The sequence below is a fragment of the Crinia signifera genome, chromosome 12, assembly GCF_055691185.1.
Source record: "Crinia signifera chromosome 12, ASM5569118v1, whole genome shotgun sequence".
NCBI classification, from domain to species: domain Eukaryota; kingdom Metazoa; phylum Chordata; class Amphibia; order Anura; family Myobatrachidae; genus Crinia; species Crinia signifera.
In genome coordinates, this window is record NC_139228.1 from 84,626,594 (window position 1) to 84,644,476 (window position 17,883).

Below are 17,883 nucleotides of genomic sequence, written 5' to 3' on the forward strand. Positions count from 1 at the left end.
CTCTGGTATTTTAGATTGACAAGGAAATTCAGCAGTGACGCGGCTGCCAGGGGTGGGCAGCTGGCATAACCGGGTGTCTGCTGCACTCCCTGTTCCCATACATTGATTTGGTGCCCGCACCCAAGGCTGCGAATGGATGGTTATTCAAAACATCCATTGGCAGCCATGCGGGGACCTGGCCAAGCGAGGAAGGGGCGGGTGGCATTGCGAGCAGCGGCGGTGTTAAAACCAGCTAAATTGCTGCGGGTGGAGTACAATAAGCGCCACTGTGTATTCACTCGATTTCTCCTAATAAAGGATAATGGATAATTTGGGGGCAGAGGATATCCAGATTCCATAACAATAATCCATCCCACAGGATCCAGTTTTGTATGAATAGTCCTGGGAATCACGTAGGGAACTGCTGTCATGTGTCCCGATTCATGCAACTATTGTCGAGGCCAAATGACCAAACTCACACGTCAACCCCCTTCACCGTGAAAACAATATAATTGGGCTCCATACACTTCATCCAGACTGATCAATTGGTTCTTCGGACTCCCAAACTTTTACTTACCGATGTTTGTATGACCCATACTGCACATGTGCTGAATCAGCCCCTTTGTCATTATTTTTTAGGTTTGTGAATTTGGAAATAGTAGAAGAATTTGCAGCAGGTGGAGTTATCGATGTGTCCTATTATTGGGCTGGTAACGGTCGTTAGGTTGACACTATTAAGGTAGACATACATGGGTTGAAACTTAAAACGGTTGACGGTCAAAATGTTGACAAAATCATTAGGCCAACATTGGGAAGGTCGGCAGTTTTTTTTATGAGCCAACATGTGCCGACAGGCGGTATTTCATGCCCTACCATCCACTTGGCTGTGGAGGTTGAATAGAATAGTGTGACCAAAGCATGCTGAGTGCAACCGTGCACCTTTTCTGTGTCTGTTTTTCGACATTCGGGAAAAAAAAAACCAGTGAAAACCCCATGCTGAACTTTTTACTGTCGACCTTTTGACCTTTTTCAGGTGTCGACATTAGGCATGTTGACCTTTTCCAGGTGTCGACCTTTAGTGGTTAACCCATTGTATGTCGGCCTTAATAGTGTTGAACCAACGACCCATGCCCATTGGATTGGAGGAGCCGGATTAAAGGGGCGCTTTAAGAAATGAGGGGACTAATGTGCGAGTCACTTCCATAGACACCTATAACCCCTACAAAAACAGTGCAGGAACATTATTTTTTGGGGGCGCAGGCATCCGCTTCATTTTTCCAGATCTATGGTCAGGCGGTTCCCCTGACCGATGGGAGTTTCCTCTGTACTGTGCAGGCGGTTCCCCTGACCGATGAGAGTCCCTTCTGTACTGTGCAGGCTCCCCTGACCGGTGAGAGTCCCTTCTGTACTGTGCAGGCTCCCCTGACCGGTGAGAGTCCCCTCTGTACTGTGCAGGCGGTTCCCCTGACCAGTGAGAGTCCCCTCTGTAATATGCAGGCGGTTCCCCTGACCAGTGAGAGTCCCCTCTGTACCATGCAGGTGGTTCCCCTGACCGGTGAGAGCCCCCCCTGTACTGTGCAGGTTCCCCTGACCAGTGAGAGCCCCCCCTGTACTGTGCAGGTTCCCCTGACCAGTGAGAGTCCCCCCTGTACTGTGCAGGTTCCCCTTACCAGTGAGATTCTCCTCTGTACTGTGCAGGTTCCCCTGACCAGTGAGATTCCCCTCTGTACTGTGCAGGCGGTTCCCCTGACCAGTGAGAGACCCCTCTGTACTGTGCAGGCGGTTCCCCTGCCCGGTGAGAGTCCCCTCTGTACTGTGCACTCGGTTCCCCTGACCAGTGAGAGTCCCCTCTGTACTGTCCAGGCGGTTCCCCTGACCAGTGAGAGTCCCCTCTGTACTGTGCAGGCGGTTCCCCTGCCCGGTGAGAGTCCCCTCTGTACTGTGCAGGTTCCCCATACCAGTGAGAGTCCACTCTGTACTGTACAGGCGGTTCCCCCTGACCAGTGAGAGTCCCTCTGTGCTGTGCAGGTTCCCCTGACCGGTGAGAGTCCCCTCTGTACTGTGCAGGTTCCCCTGACCAGTGAGAGTCCCCTCTGTACTGTGCAAGCGGTTCCCCTGCCCGGTGAGAGTCCCCTCTGTACTGTGCAGGCAGTTCCCCTGCCCGGTGAGAGTCCCCTCTGTACTGTGCAGGTTCCCCTGACCAGTGAGAGTCCCCTCTGTGCTGTGCAGGTTCTCCTTACCAGTGAGATTCCCCTCTGTACTGTGCAGGTTCCCCTGACCAGTGAGATTCCCCTCTGTACTGTGCAGGTTCCCCTGACCAGTGAGAGTCCCCTCTGTACCGTGCAGGCGGTTCCCCTGACCGGTGAGAGTCCCCTCTGTACTGTGCAGGTTCCCCTGACCGGTGAGAGTCCCCTCTGTACTGTGCAGATTCCCCTGACCAGTGAGAGTCACCTCTGTACTGTGCAGGTTCCCCTGACCGGTGAGAGTCCCCTCTGTACTGTGCAGGTTCCCCTGACCAGTGAGAGTCCCCTCTGTACTGTGCAGGTTCCCCTGACCAGTGAGAGTCCCCTCTGTGCTGTGCAGGTTCCCCTTACCAGTGAGATTCCCCTCTGAACTGTGCAGGTTCCCCTGACCAGTGAGAGTCCCCTCTGTACCGTGCAGGCGGTTCCCCTGACCGGTGAGAGTCCCCTCTGTACTGTGCAGGTGCCCCTGACCGGTGAGAGTCCCCTCTGTACTGTGCAGATTTCCCTGACCAGTGAGAGTCACCTCTGTACTGTGCAGGGGGTTCCCCGGACTGGTGAGAGTCCCCTCTGGTTCCCCTGACTGGTGAGAGTCCCCTCTGTACCGTGCAGGCGGTTCCCCGGACCTGTGAGAGTCCCCTCTGTACCGAGCAAGCGGTTCCCCTGACCAGTGAGAGTCCCCTCTGTACTGTGCAGGCAGTTCCCCTGACCGGTGAGAGTCCCCCCTGTACTGTGCAGGCGGTTCCCCTGACTGGTGAGAGTCCCCCCTGTACCGCGCAGGCGGTTCCCCTGATCGGTGAGAGTCCCCTCTGTACCATGCAGATGGTTCCCCTGACCGGTGAGAGTCCCCTCTGTACCGTGCAGGCGGTTCCCCTGACCGGTGAGAGTCCCCTCTGCACCGTGCAGGCGTTTCCCCTGACCAGTGAGAGTCCCCTCTGTACCGAGCAAGCGGTTCCCCTGACCGGTGAGAGTCCCCTCTGTACCGTGCAGGCGGTTCCCCTGTCCGGTGAGAGTCCCTTCTGTACTTTGCAGGCGGTTCCCCTGACCGGTGAGAGTCCCCTCTGTACTGTGCAGGTTCCCCTGACCGGTGAGAGTCCCCCTGTACTTTGCAGGCGGTTTCCTTGACCGGTGAGAGTCCCCTCTGTACTGTGCAGGTTCCCCTGACCGGTGAGAGTCCCCTCTTTACTGTGCAGGCGGTTCCCCTGACCGGTGAGAGTCCCCTGTGTACCGTGCAGGCGGTTCCCCTGACCGGTGAGAGTCCCCTCTGTACCGTACAGGCGGTTCCCCTGACCGGTGAGAGTCCCCTCTGTACTGTGCAGGCGGTTCCCCTGACCGGTGAGAGCCCCCTCTGTACTATAGCAGTAGCTGGGCCTGTTATCACTTCAGGATGGATTCTCTGGTCAGAACATCACAGGGTTCTATATCACATGTGACTCAGCCCTAACAGCAGTTCTCAATAGACACTGTCTTTGCTAATTGGTATGCAAATTGCCTAAATGTTATCTAACAAAATGTGCTGAATGCCAAACTCATGAGCAATTATGGCGTATCAATATAAATAAAGATTAGCTGTAAATAAACGGCAGCAACGTGCATCAGTTCCAATGCAAGATCATCAATATATCACCAGGGCTTGTCACTGCTAAGTATGACCATGTTCTGTAAGTACAAAGCACCGACATGTTAATATATAGAACATATACCTTTGACATGGAAGGTGGCCCCTCTCAGCTGCGGGCCCCATAGCAGCTGCGCCTATGGTAGTTATGTCCTTGTGCCGTGCTATGTGGCTCATGCAGAAAGTCCAGTCCATACCAGCATAACCGGTGTGCCCAGCATGATGAAAACCTCAGTGCCAGACCGATGCAGGAGCTGTCCACTCTCCATGACATCACATCCAGATGCAATATCCTGTTACCTCATTCATTCACAGTTATTATCACCCATCACAAAAGAGTCAAGTCCTATATAGTAAAAGACTATCGGTCGACTGGCCATATGTCAACACATCAAAAGAGTCGACATACATTAGCATACCCCCCAACATTATCCACACTGAAAGAGGGACACTGCGCGCACCCCGTGTTTGCCACGATGGGGGCATGGCCAGGGGCTCTGTGAGCTCCTGGCCATGCCCCTAGCCCTTCTGGCCGCAGTAATATTCTATTCATGGGTGACGGGAACACCCAACCCCCCCCCACGGGACACTGCCATCCCCGGGCGGGACGTGGGAACATCCCGAAAACTAATATGTTCCCGCGAAAAGCGTGACAGTTGGGAGGTATGCATTAGGTTGACATGGTCAAAGGGATAATAGTGCCCGAAGCCTGTCGACCTTTTCCATCTGTTGACCAAAAGTGGTTGACCTAATTACCCTCGACCTTATGACCCATACCCCCAGCAATGAACGGAATTATACAACTTTACTCGTTACCTAGCGAGGGTAGCCTGGGGGGTATCTGGATGATAAGTCGAAAGTCAATATGTCTACACCATTAGGTCGGCATGCCCTAGGTCAACATTGACAAAAGCTCCATACAAACAAAAGGTCGACATGTCAATGATCGACACGTGATCAGGTGGACACAAGTTTCTCACAACTTTTTCGATTTGTTGAACTTTTCCATGCTTTACAATCCACGTAAACTAGAGCACGGTGAGGCACCATACCAGAGCATGGGGAGAGAAGCTCTACACTAATTAGGGGGGAATGTCGACAGGTGTCAACATTGACAATCCCGTGATTGGGATCAACACCGCTGGCCTCGCTCTCTTCCGTACCTCCCGGCTACCGGCTGCATCCACCCATGTAACTTTATATGTGGGGCGGCCGGAGCGTATTTGGTTTTTTTCCTGGATCCCAGGAATCCCGAGACTGAGCATTTTTTAATCCCGAATCCCACCAGTTGATGGGTCATCCGGTCGCGGGCCCATATTTTTGACCAAATGATGCTAAACACCTCAGATTTCCTCTATGTCATACTGAAGAGTTGATTCTTATTCTGGTTAGTACTTAGGGCCTTATTTTGGTTCATTCTTTCTGACAAAATCCTTCTTAGATGGGCAAAACCATGTGCACTGCAGGTGGGGCAGATGTAACATGTGCAGAGATAATTAGATTTGGGTGGGGTTTTACTTCAAAGTGAGATCTATATTGCAGTGTAAAAATAAAGCAGCCAGTATTTATTCAGCACAGAAACAAAATTACTCACCCAAATCTAATTCTCTCTGCACATGTTACATCTGCCCCCCTGCAGTGCACATGGTTTTGCCCATCTAAGAAGGATTTTGTCAGAAAGAATGAACCAAAATAAGGCCCTTAGAGAGAACATCTGCATTTTCCATTATTTTATGTTATGAGACGGCTGCGATATGGGACTTGTACATATCACACTGCTCCTCTTTGTAAACTCTTGTGGCTTTCACCTCATTATGGCTTTTGGAACTGGACGTAGTCATTCCATGGTCCAGTAATAAGATCTAACCATCTGCCACGGGTCACGCATGTGACTATGAAATATGAATGCGTCAATCTATCTGTATCTTTATATAACAGCACCTTTGGCATTAAGCAAATCTGCGTCCTTGAAGCCAACACAGAACAATTCTACCCATGTTATGAACATGATGCAGAACAACATTGACAACCCATGTGCGGCCACCTAAGGGGCACATTCATGCTGGAATAAGTGGCCAGTGTGTGCGAGAGAGAAGGGAAGCGGCTGGAACTGGTCTGGTTGGTGGAGAAGCTGCATCGTCCTCCGGCTGCTGGGGAAAGTGAATGCCTGGAATTCCAGTATCAGAGCACAGCAGTCACAGATACACAGACACCTCCTGCATTCACTGACAGTGTGCACTCCATGAACTGCCTGCTGCTGGCTGATTGGCTCACTGTCTATGAACTTGGACTTCTACACATTGTAAACTTGCTGAGGATTTGTGCTGGATGTTACTAGGAAAAGTCTAATAAAACAAGGACTCAATAACTGTAACAACATAATAAAGACTAATCGCTATCTTCAGATATCAGGGGAAACGTACTGCAGAAAGTGGTCATATATATATATATATATATATATATATATATATATATATATATATATATATATGGATGGATGTGTGTATGTATATCTATATATTAATTTATTAACAGTTTCTTATATAGCGCACACATATTCCGCAGCGCTGTACAGAGAATAGTTGAACACTCACATCAGTCCCTGCCCCAGTAGAGCTTACAATCTATATTCCCTACCACATGTACATGCACACAGACATTCTAGAGTTAATTTGTTGGGAGACAATAAGCTACCAGTATATTTTTGGATTGTGGGAGGAATAAAAAGCCGAGTGCCTCAAACAGATTCAGTGCCAGGAAAGGGGTCTGTTCAGGGATCTCCTCAAACAGCTCCTAATTGCCATCTGACAAGGGGCACATGCCATCTGACATGTATGACACCCTGCCTGTATGTACCCATCACACATGTACATCGATCACACCCTGCCTGTATGCAGGGCTGGTGCAAGTCACCGGAGCGCCCCAGGCGAGTCGGGGTGGGGGGGGGGGGGGTACCTGTTGCACCGTCTGTGGAGCGGGCAGGGGGGTCCATGCTGGCGTCTGACAGGAGCCTGCAGTGGATTCCTTGCTGCGCGGGTACCTGCGGCGCTGTGTATAAAGCTGGCGGCGGTGGGGGGTTCCTGCAGTGAATAAGAAATAACTAGCACTATGCGGCGGCGCGGGAAGCGCTGCCTGTTTTGAAAACACTGGCCGCATGTTGATTGGCTGAATCTCAGCCAATCAGCGTGTGGCCAGTGTTTTCAAACCCGGCAGCGCTTCCCGCGCCGCCGCATAACCCAGCGGATAGCGCTAGTTATTTCTTATTCACTGCAGGAACCCCCCACCGCCGCCAGCTTTATACACAGCGCCGCAGGTACCCACGCGGCAAGGAATCCACTGCAGGCTCCTGTTAGACTCCAGCATGGACCCCCCTGCCCGCTCCCCAGACGGCGCAGCAGGTACCCTCTTTGCACGGGGGGCGAGGGGCAAACTGCCGCCTTCAAGTGGCCGGCACCCTAGGCAAATGCCTAGACCTGCCTAGTGGTGGCGCCGGCTCTGCCTGCATGCACCCATCACACATGTACATCTATCACACCCTGCCTGAATGTGGTGAAAGTGTTACAGCAAATAATGGTTCTAGATATCATATAGTTTTGCTAATTATTGTACATTGAAGCCTATTAAGAGATAATATCTTTATAGCACCAGTCATATAGTCATTCATTGCGGACATTACTGGCAATTACAGTCATTAGATAATAATGAGAGGAAGGGAAAATCCAGATAAAAGTGAATTTACTGCTCTGGATTAACATGTTATAATTAACAAGCATAACAGAAGACATCACACAGATATGGCATGGCTTCAGTAAGAGGTGCACTTGTCTAGCACTGGGTGCAGGGCCGGCGCTAACCACTCAACAGCTCCTGCAAAGCAGGGAGACACCATGCTGAAAAGGCGCTGCCTCCCTGCTCTGCTAAAGCTGCCTCATCCCTACTGTCACTGCCTCCTGCACGCCGCCCACAGCGCCTGTCTGACAGTGGGCGGGCGGGAGTATAAAGAGCTGCTCCCTGCACCGCGAGTGCACACAGCCTGCACGCCGCCCGCAGTGCCTGTCTGACAGCGGGCGGCAGTATGGAGAGGCCGAGCTTCTCTCTGCACCGCGCACACACTGTCCTCCTCCTGCGACCTGCCCCCTCTTCCTCACGGACATTTGCGCTGAGGCATGTAGCGCTGTCTGTGAATGCCTGGATGACATGTCCCCCTACCCATTGCTCCCTGCGCCTGTCACCTGTCAATCAAATGACGAACAGGCAGCAGCACCGCCTCCCCTTCCTTCCCTCTTCTCAGTGTGCTGTGCCGGTGCCACTGCTCAACACTCCGCCCCCTCTATCTCCTCCCCTCTTCTTCCATCTCCTCCTTCTCTCCCTTCCAAAAGGGGTGTAATGGCGTCCTCAGCGTCCTGCCTACGCAGATAGAAGAACAGTGAGTCTTTTATTATACATGTTTATAACACATTTTTTAAATAAGAAGTAGAATCTGATTGGTTGCTGTGGGCAACATCCCATTTTCAATAGAGTCGAAATTAGGTTTTCAAGTTGTTTTGGTGTCTATGTAACCGCACGTCGGCATGGGCGCCGTATATACGTACTCAGCGTTGCCTTCATTACGAGTCTGTCTGCTCTTCAGGCTTTTTCTTCCTTATGTTTTATTATGTCTTCGATAGATTTATTTATTTATCATACTTGCCTACTTTTGAAAACTAGTTTCATGGAGATTATAGTTGGTAGTAGAATTTTACACAGCGCCCCACTAAGGGGGCGTGTCATGCTCCACCCAAAGGGTGTGTCTAGTACCATATATGGGCCCTTATTCAGAATCGGACGGTACGGACCGCGTGCGGCCGTACCGCCGATGTTTTTAGTCTGCACATGCGCAGAGGTCAATCTGCGCATGTGCAGCCCCATTCGCCGCAGACGTATTTCGTCCGCCGCAAAGGGGGCGTATAGGGGCGTGAGGGGCTTCATACCCTCATTTCCCTATGTATACGCCCCGCGTTTCATGGGCGTTCCCATGCAAACGCGGGGCGTATGCATGCTAATCAGGGCATGACGCCACTGATGGGGGCGGAAAGCTGACGTCGCCGGATGTCAGCTCTCAGCCCCCATACAAGCTATCACACGGACGATTGTCCGTGTGGTCTCAGCTTGCGGGAGCTGCTGTGGCGTGCGGCCCTGCCTTCGATGGTCGACGACCATCGAATGCAGGGGGCAGCTCCCACCATTGTGGAGGCGTACGCCCCACCATTTTTATGCGGATCGCCAGCCGTCCGTGTACGGACGGCCGTGGCGATCCGTCTCGTGGGCGGGGATTGGTTTGTGCGGCCGGAGCACCGTGTGCGGCTCCGGCCGCACCAACCAGAATAAGGGCCATGGAGAGATTGTGATAAGAGATTGTGAACGTGGCACCTAGAAGCGTTGGTGTGTACTGCTACATCTGAGAGAAATCTTTTAAAATGACTTATATCCAAATGTAGATGAGCCCCAGAGCAGTTAGTAAGAGATACTATACTTGGTAAAGTGCTGGGAAATGGTGCTGATGATTCCCAAAAAATGTAACAGTGTAATGTGGGCTAGGTGACATGAGGGAGAGGTATAAGGTGTAATAAGCATTACAGTGTGTTGTATACAGTGGCGTAACTAAGTTTTGGGCGCCCCCCCCCGCCGTTAGGGCGGCGCCGCCCCGCCAAGCACCCCCAATCCCCTGCCGCCCCGCCGCCCATGCAAAACCCCCCCCCCCAATCCCCTGCAGCCTTACCTATTGCGCTGGTCCCGGCGGCTCCGTTCTTCTTCTGCTGAGGACCACCACAAAATGGCCGCCCCCATACAGCAGACAGTTTCAGAGAACTGTGTGCTATATGGGGGCGGCCATTTTGTGGTGGTCCTTAGCAGAAGAACGGAGCCGCCGGGACCAGCGAGATAGGTAAGTCTGCGGGGGATTGGGGGGGTGTAACTATAGCACCGCAGCCCCCACATGCACAGCGCCCCCCCGTGGTGGCGGGGGCTGCGGTGCTATAGTTACGCCGCTGGTTGTATAATGTGTAATAAGCATTATGGTGTGGTATAATGTGTAATAAGAATTACAGTGTTTGGTATAATGTGTAATAAGCATTACAGTGTTTGGTATAATGTGTAATAAGCATTATGGTGTTTGGTATAATGTGTAATAAGCATTACCGTGTTTGGTGTAATGTGTAATAAGCATTACCGTGTGGTATTATGTGTAATAAGCATTACCGTGTGGTATTATGTGTAATAAGCATTACGGTGTTTGGTATAATGTGTAATAAGCATTACAGTGTTTGGTATAATGTGTAATAAGCATTATGGTGTTTGGTATAATGTGTAATAAGCATTACAGTGTGTTGTATATTGTGTAATAAGCATTACGGTGTGGTATAATGTGTAATAAGCATTACGGTGTTTGGTATAATGTGTAATAAGCATTACGGTGTTTGGTATAATGTGTAATAAGCATTACAGTGTTTGGTATAATGTGTAATAAGCATTACGGTGTTTAGTATAATGTGTAATAAGCATTACCGTGTGGTATTATGTGTAATAAGCATTACAGTGTTTGGTACAATGTGTAATAAGCATTATCATGTGCCATAATGTGTAATAAGCATTACGTTGTTTGGTGTAATGTGTAATAAGCATTACCGTGTTTGGTGTAATGTGTAATAAGCATTACGGTGTTTGGTGTAATGTGTAATAAGCATTACAGTGTTTGGTGTAATGTGTAATAAGCATTACCATGTGGTATAATGTGTAATAAGCATTACCGTGTTTGGTGTAATGTGTAATAAGCATTACTGTGTGGTATTATGTGTAATAAGCATTACCGTGTGGTATTATGTGTAATAAGCATTACGGTGTTTGGTATAATGTGTAATAAGCATTACGGTGTTTGGTGTAATGTGTAATAAGCATTACCATGTGGTATAATGTGTAATAAGCATTACAGTGTGTTGTATAATTATTCGCAAGATTTTTATTTGTAATGTTAGTAGCTCTCCAGGAGGTGTATTTTATTTCCAGCAGCTCCTGCCCAATTACGGTTGGAGACTACGTCTCTGGAAACTCTCTCGCTGCAATCTCTTCTTTCCCATTCTGGATTACTCTGCCTATTCCTGGTCTGTAATGTCAGAATTCAGGTTCTCACTTTACCAACGGTTACGTTGATCATGGTCATTCTTTATCCTGAGTAATCAGCTGCCACTCATACCTTTAATTCTGGCACAGACGCATGATACATAGTAAACAGGACTCGTAGTGTGAATGTCCTGAACATATTGCTCTTGGGTATGATTATAACAAGTCTTACGTCATGTTAGACTGGTAAAACCTGTCTCTGTATTCTACAGTAAACGATATAAGTGTGTGTGTGTGTGTCTATATTTATATCTATATATGTAAAGAATAGGGGTTCAGCGACTTAATGTTTTCTACAGAGCCAACTTAAAAAATGTTTTAAAAATATATTTATTAAAGTAAGTCAAGCAATCACATTAAAAAACACAAAAAGAATAACAATATCTATCTTAAAATATTCGCATGATAGCAAGGAAGGGGGGAGGTATTACAATCCCTAAAAAGTGGACCTCATAAGAATTATTTGAAAAATATATATTATGATAATAAGCGTTGTGACATATCTAAAAAGAGGAGTCAGCAGGCAGTACCCAACGCGTTTTATCAATGTGACTTCATCAAGGGGAAAGTAGGTATTCCCCAGCTGTTGCATTACGTCCTTGGCTATTGGAGGCCGGTGCTGGTTTGAAAAATATGGGGGGGGGGGGGGCATGATGGGCCAATGGCATTGCAGTGTGCAGCATATTGGCCCTTATTCTGGCTCACTCGTAAAGGCAAATTCCTTCTCAAATGGCCAAAACCACGTGCACTGCAGGGGGGGGGGGGGGGGCAGATGTAACTTGAGCAGCGAGAATTAGATTTGGGGGGGGGGGGGGGAACGACACATACCATATTTTAAAAACCAGCTCCGCCGGGCTCCACTTTCACCTTCCAAGTGTTTAGCAAGGCTGCCGCTGCATTCCAGAACATGCTCCCATCATGCGTTCTGCCCGCAGTTCAGGGATCCGCCACTCACAGAGTGCTTCTGTATCAGTGATCCAGCAGCCTCCCAGCGCAGCACTCCAATCCATGCCTGTCTGTCAGCCCCTGTCTCCTGCGGCTTCCATGCCCCCACCATTATCATAGCCATGCACCATGTACAAATTCCCTGAACATGGGAGCAGCCATGTTCTTCCTGGTCACATGGTATTTCTCAGCCTATCCTGTGAGGCTCTCAGCAGTGTTAATTGCCCAGCCAATCACCACTTCCCTGCTGCTATATAAGTGCTGGATAAGTAAAGCCAGTTGCCAGTGCTACTGATCAGATTGTGCTACCTGTATCTAGGAACCATTCTCCAGAGCTTTACATCCTGCTCGAAGTGTGCAGCTCCCCTGGATCCATCGATGTTCCACCATCGGTGACTTCCAAGCACCATCGGTAATTCCTCAACTCAATCGATGTTCCACCATCAGTGTTTTCCAAGCACCATGTGTGATTCTTCAGCTCCTTCATTATTCTTCATTGATATCTACCATGGGGGATTCTCCTGCAACATCGGTGACCCTCCACTTTCATCACTGATCATCATCGGTAGGGTTTATCCAAGATTCTTCAAGTATTTCCTGTGTTATTATCTGGACCCAATTTCCACAGCATTCCTCCAAGTCTTCAAGGGCCCGTACCACTCTGCTGTTTCTTCATAGTGCATTTCCTGAGACTGTGTTATTATCTGGATTTCATATGTGTTCCTACACTGCACCATACCCCAATATCCTTACAGTTGTTGTCATTATTGTTCCCCGGACTCCATCAGTGTTCTCACTGCACCAATTCGTATACCAGTCAGCCCCTATGCCTGTGGTCATTTCTAAGCTCTAAGCTCTGACCACAGTCGCGACACCCGCCTGGAAGCTGCGGGAGGTTCATGATTTTTGGGGTGGCCTCCCGAACCCCGGTAAGGGTGGAAGACTCTCCCGAATCCCGCCCACTTAACTGGGAAATGGGCAGGATGAAGATTCGAACCGGTGAAATCCTGCACCACAGTGTTGAGGGGGCGGGGCTAAAAGTTCAGGGTGCAAGAATGAATACAACATGTATTGATATTATGCATATCAGCACAGTAAATTTGTTTTATACAATTCTGTGGTGCCACCAACACTGAAAGTACAGTATTACACTATCAATTAAACAGCTTTCAGAATATGAATAATAAGATTAAGGGCGGGATGTATTAAAATACATCGCCCCCCTTCGTGCCCCCCCCGCCGCGATGCCGCCACATATGTACTAACATATGCGGCTGGCATCGCGGTGCGGTAACGGAGGCCCCCCGCGATACCTGAAATGTGGTGTGCGGGGGGTCTCCGTCACCTCCTAGCCGTCTCCTGCATCCCTCACGCGGCGTCACACCGGGGACAGCTAAGCAAGCTGTCCCCGGTGCCTCCTCCTCCCCCCTGCAGCCGGAAGGACGTACAGCTGCATCACTAGGGGGAGGAGAGGTTTACCTTCCAGGGTCCAGGAGGACCCTTCAGGAAGGTAAGCCAGAGGGGGGGTCGGCGAGGCGGCGGGTTTGCGTCGGCGGGTGACGAAAAGAAGCCCATAGGCTTCTATAGGGTATCGCCACCCAAAGGTGGCGATACCCTTCAGTGCGGTATCATTTTTGATACATAGGAAAATGCTGTAAAACCGGGGTTTTACCGTATTTTCCATTTGATACATCTCGCCCTAAGCGAGGGCTGCCTAAGCCGGAGTGTAGTTAAGAGGCTTTCATTTTTGTGTTTGCAATAAGGAGTTAATGATTGCTAGTTGTGTAAAGTTTGGTTGCAGTTTGTTGGTAGCCAATGGGAGAGCATAGGGGCGTGAACTTGGGAGAGGGGTATATCATAGACAGGTCCTTTCAGGAAGTACTTCCTCTTGCAGAAGTTTCAGCTCCCCCCACCCTCCCTTGCCTGTCAGGCATACAAATTTATAATCAATTTTGGTACATTTACCATTTTTATGAGAACTATGCAGTACGGCGTCACGGTACAGCGGTCACTTGTGGCATACGAGGGCATTGGGAGGCATTGCCCCTTATAACAGGGGTGGCCAAACCTGTCCTCAAGATCTACCAACAGTTCATGTTTTTCAGGCAACCTGTGGCTCGGGTGTGGTATAACACAGTAGCCCGACGTCGGAATCCCGACTGCACAGCGGGGGGAGCGCAATGAAGCCCCTTGCGGGCTCGCTGCACTCCCCACGCTGCAGACACGGTGGCGAGCTGCATTCGCCACCTATTTTGTTCTCCCTCTATGGGGGTCGTGGACCCCCACGAGGGAGCAGTCGAGATTCCGTCGTCGGAGTTATGACTGTCGGAATCCCGACTGTCGGTGAGCCGTCCGGCAACCTGTGGCTCTATAGTAGGAATGAATGCAGCATTTTTGAAATTGTGACAGTGAGTAATGGCTAAAGCTAGGGGATCTGGGGAATGTGGACCGTTGGTAGATCTCGAGGACCGGGTCGGCCACCCCTGCATTATGATATACATCATGTAACAGAAACAAAGAAACAAGCAGCGCGGTCAGGACACCCTGACAGTTCCTGTTATGAATCTGTTCCCTTTCACCTTTAATCCCATTCCAATAAATGTATTCTTAGAAGCACAAGTTCATGGAACCCACATCCAAAATCATAAACATAATGTCCCCTGCCAGAGTGCTGCAGCGCAGCTGAGAAAGCAGATGGTACAGCGTGTGCCTCCAAATCAGAACAGCAGCAGACAGCAGGAAGGAGCCTTTGGCAGGCGGATCACATGGACAGAGTCTTGGTTGTGGTTCGTCAGCTTGTGCCCGTCCTATAACTGATATTACTGGATTTCATTCTGCAATTTGTTGTGTTTCTTGCAATCATTTTACATTGTGGTCATATCATTTAAATGTTAATAGGGTAACAATAAGTACGTATAGGATAACACACTTCCAATAGAAAAAAAAGATATATGGAACACAGTTCTGTGCTGCACATATATCATAAAAGACATTTATAAAATAATCATGAAATAAATGGTGTACTGTTCTCTAGCAACCAGTAGGCACTAGGACCCAGAGGCCGCAGAGAGACTTCCAACCTAATGCGCTACTGCAGCCATCTTTACTGTGTTAAGGTCCACATACACAGGTCCGACTTGTTCGAGGGAAAAGTGGGACTTGATTTTTCTTCTACCGAGGTTGAGAACCACTGCTCTAGTGTGTGCACTCAATACAGGGTTGCGGAGAGGAGACTGTCAGACGTTATCAAGCCCCACCCCCCAGTATTGCAAATCCTGCAATTTGCGGGTCTTTGGAAGGGGGCCGGACTAAATTAAGCAATTTGCATCTTTAGCTCCGCCACTCCCCGGAAAGCCGCGAATCGCGGGAAATGAATGTTGCCGCGGGGCGCCGATATCTGGGGGCACAATTTTTGGGAGCCTCCCTAACCAGGGAGGGTAGACAACCCTAACTCAATATTGTTAGCGTCCCCCTCCCTCGTCCGACCATGTACAAGTAAGACCTTGTTGATGAGGGCCAGGTCCCCACCAACGCCGATATTGGATGCAGACAACTGGCGGCATGCACAGGAAGGGGGTGGGGGGTGGAGGGCGGTTATTCGGGTGGCCGGCCGTGACCCATTCACTATGCTGCGAGTGTGCACAATCTAGTGAACAGACCCAAAATGCTCTGTATCAGGACCTTCCTCCTAATCCAGTATTGGCGTCTCCTGTGTTGAACTTTTTAATATTTAATAAAGGAATTTTAGCACGGGTGCATGCAATCATAAACTCAGAGGGGAGTCCAGGTAGAGAGGAGTTTGACCCTCCTGGAACGGGTCAGGTTGGAAGGTATGGATTCTGTATATTACATTTAATTGGCTGAAACATATTAGATTTGAACTAGTGTAATAATCCCTGGGTACTGTTATAGCTGCACCTAATTGGGAGATGACTCTCGTCTAACGCTTTCTTATAGTGGAACAAAGACAACTTACACAAAGCAAAATAACATAGTACTGTGCCATCTATCTTGTCATATGCAGGAATAGCAGCAGCCCCTCTACTGTCCTCAGGAGAGTGAGTGATGTCACTGTGCTCTGGCCGGGGGGTCTGGGGTACAGTATACCCTGTGTCTCAGCAGTGGCATTTTGGTATTTTCCCCAATATCCCTAATCCTGATCCCTACCTCTCCCCCGTAGTGCCTAAATGAACACTCTCACTGCATAAGGGTGAAGACCCCTGTTTGTGTTTGTATAATAATATTTCCTTTACAGGGGGGCTTTAGGTACCAGGGGTCTCTAATACCCCGCATGCTGGTACCTGTGGTATCAAGATATCAACCCTGCACCCACCGCCCAGGTGTGCAGGGGATAGCCCCGGCTTCAGCACAGGCCTGAGGTGCCCTGGAGAGGGGGGACCCCTTTATTTGGGGGATCCCCACCTCCCCAAAAACTCCCGGCCTGGTCTGACTAGCTAGGGTGGGTAATGTTAGGGTTGGCCACGGGATCGCATCAAACGTTTCCCCTGGCTATGGCATTACACCCCCTGCTAGTGGAGCCTGGTGCGGGTCCCCAAAATACGGGGGAGCCCTATTCTTTTTGTCCCCACTATTTTGGAAACCAGGGCCGGCTCAAGAGCCTGGTGCTGGTCCCCAAAATGTGGTGGCCTCCCACTCACTTTGTCCTCTGTATTTTGGGAACCAGGACCGCTCCAAGAGCCTGGGGCTGGTCATGCCCATTATTTCATTATTTTTCTATTATAGACAAAGAAGACGACACTGCCCCAAGCTTTATTCCAACCCATTACTTAAATTTGCAGACTTATTTATTCCCCTGAAGTCACCTAAACACTTTTTGTGAGAGATTTGAAATCTCCCGTTATGAATCTCTGGCACAAATCTCCTCGTATGTAGGGCCCTTTAGGACAGCTTTAGTCGGCTATTTTATTCTCCCTCTATGGGGGTCGCGGACCCCCACGAGGGAGCAGTCGGGATTCCAATGTCGGAGTAATGACTGTTGGGGAGCCGTCCGGCACCCCTGTAGTCATGCCAGAGGGCATTGCATACACACCCTAATGATAGTAATCTTGGGCCTTATTTTGGTTCATTCTTTCTGATAAAATCCTTCTTAGATGGGCAAAACCATGTGCACTGCAGGTGGGGCAGATGTAACATGTACAGAGAGAATTAGATTTGGGTGGGGTTTTACTTCAAAGTGAGATCTATATTGCAGTGTAAAAATAAAGCAGTCAGTATTTTCCCTGCACAGAAACAAAATAACTCACCCAAATCTAATTCTCTCTGCACATGTTACATCTGCCCCCCTGCAGTGCACATGGCTTTGTCCATCTAAGAAGGATTTTGTCAGAAAGAATGAACCAAAATAAGGCCCCTTGTTCCTATAATTTACTATGAAAAGACAAATGACGACAGCAAGTTCCATACAAAGGAGGAAGTCTACAAACTGCGCATAAAACTGAAGCGTAAAGAGAAGGTTACAGAGGATGGAAACAGGAAGTGGAAACAAAGTTCTTCTGAGCTAAAAATAGCGCATTTCAATCAGCTTTATTAGCACTCACATGGCTCTGACATTAACAAGGGAGGGATACGGTTCAGCTTTACCCTATTTTACATTTACTGTGACCAATACCTGGAACTAGCACTTTAACTGAAAGACTATGGCCTGATTCAGACCCATTCGCAGCTCTGCTGATTACCGAACCACCACGCATGCCTTTCGCAACTTGATTGACAGGCGGCCAGTGTTTGTGAGTGGCACTCTGGCATTTTCTGGGAGTGCCCATAAAATGCAGGCGGCGCTCGGCCATTGATGTGGCCACATGAAAAAGGTCAACATTGTCAAAAGCAACACAAGCAATATGTCAACATGGAAAAAGGCGACATGAGTTTTAATGTTTTTTTGTTGATGTTGTTGACATGGACACTTTTTATTGGGGGGGGGAGTGA